Genomic DNA, 1,768 nt, shown 5'->3' with positions numbered 1-1,768 from the left:
CCGGCGAGTGTGCCTCCTTTGTCAGAGGCCTTGGGCTGGAGCTTACAGCTGGAGGGGTTGCAGGTGACTAGGGTGGGGAGGGTGCGGTCCAGGCTGGGATTAGGGGGCTTGCCCCCCACCACGCCAAAGAGACCTCGTTCACAGTTCTGCGGGGGCTCCTTCCCGATGGCCCTGGAAGGGGCAGAGCTTTGGGGAAGAGTGGGAGGCAGCTGCCCTCAATAGACCAGAGGAGGGTGACCAGGGGTGGCCCTGCTGGGGTCAGGCAGAGAAGGGGCGGGGAACTTACTGGCCATTCCTTCATGGTGAGAAAGGGCACCCAGCTTCCCGCACACCCTGCACGTCTAGGAAGGGAGGGATAACCAGTCCAGGCCACCCAGCCTTCCCACCCATCCGGACTGGTTCTAGGCAGCCTGAAGACCCAGCTTGGACAGGAAGAGATGAGAAACGATGCCACTGTGGATTCCAGGAGTTCCCCTCAAGTTCCTCTGCTCTGCCCAGAAGGTGAGGGGCCACCCAGGATCTGCCCTCTTCGAAGAAGCAGAAAACCTCGCCCCGGGCAGGGGGCAGACGATGCCCAGGAGTTCAGGAGACGGGCGTCGCTGCCCTCGGGTCTGAGCTTGGCTGGTGAGCCTTGCACTCCACGTCCGACCTCTGGGCCCATCCTGTTGGGCGCCAGCCTGCGCACCCAGGACCGTGATGCTCAGCCACGGAGCAGGCCAGGCCCCCAGAGCTCCTTAGGTGGGGTCCTCCAGCCTGCTCCAAGCCCACCCTCCCCCGCAGCTGCGTGCCCCCTTCATCCCGCCCTTTCCTCTCTTTGTGTTGAAAACTGGCTGAGGAGATTAGGAAACGCTGGCCCTCGGAAGCCCCAGAGGCCACTCAGGCTCAGCTAGGAAACCGCCTGTGTGCTTCCCCCAGCCCAGGGGCCTTGGTGGGCGGCACGGGGTGGGGGGCGGGTAGACGCTGCCTTGTCAGCCTTCCTGCGGCAGCAGCCGCAGGGCCCCACCAGGTCTGCCTCCTGCCTGAAGCCTTAGGGTCACCCAGAAGCCCAGAGGTCACCAAGCAGGAGGAGGGCGGTGTGGGGCAGGGGGACGAGAGAGGACAGGATGAAAGGCCTTCTCCTCGCCGAGCTCTTCCGCAGCCGAGGGGAGACTTACCAGAGGCCTCACCTCCTCAGGAAACCGCCTGAGGAGCCTTCCAGCCCCAGCTCCCGGCTAGAAGCTCAAAGAAACCCGGCGGCTCAAGGAACAGCCCATCTCACGAGCCCAGTTTATCCTTGCTCAGGGGCCCAGGTGTGTGGAAGTCTCTGAGGCACGAGGCGGGGGGGAGCGCCTGGGCCCTCTCTCCCCAGCCCCAGACAGCCCAGCAGCCCCAGTGACCCCCTCCTCCCCAGGATTAAACAGAAGCCCACATCTTTAATGTGCCTTGTTTTTTTAAATCCAGCTGTAACCTAAGCTCACCTTGGGCCCCTCCCAGCCCCCCATTCCCTCAGCATCTTTTGTTTCTTTATATTTTGCTAATACCCAATACCCAAGTAAAACAGGCAAGACATTACAGATAAACAAAAAGAAGAAGAAGATAAGTTGCCATCACTCCCCCAGCCAGCGTGGACAGCTTGGTGTATTTCCTTCCAGCCTCTTTTCCTCTAGCTTTTGCCCAGCTTGGGGTTTTAGAGTCCAAAACGTCCTGGGCTTCAGCCCTGGTGCTACCGGTACTTAAACCTCAGTGGAGGGGATCACATGACCTACCCCACTGGCTGCTGGAAGGATGA

This window comes from Mesoplodon bidens (assembly GCF_964165515.1).
Source record: "Mesoplodon bidens genome assembly, chromosome: 18".
NCBI lineage: Eukaryota > Metazoa > Chordata > Mammalia > Artiodactyla > Ziphiidae > Mesoplodon > Mesoplodon bidens.
Note: the sequence above shows the minus strand (reverse complement) of the source record.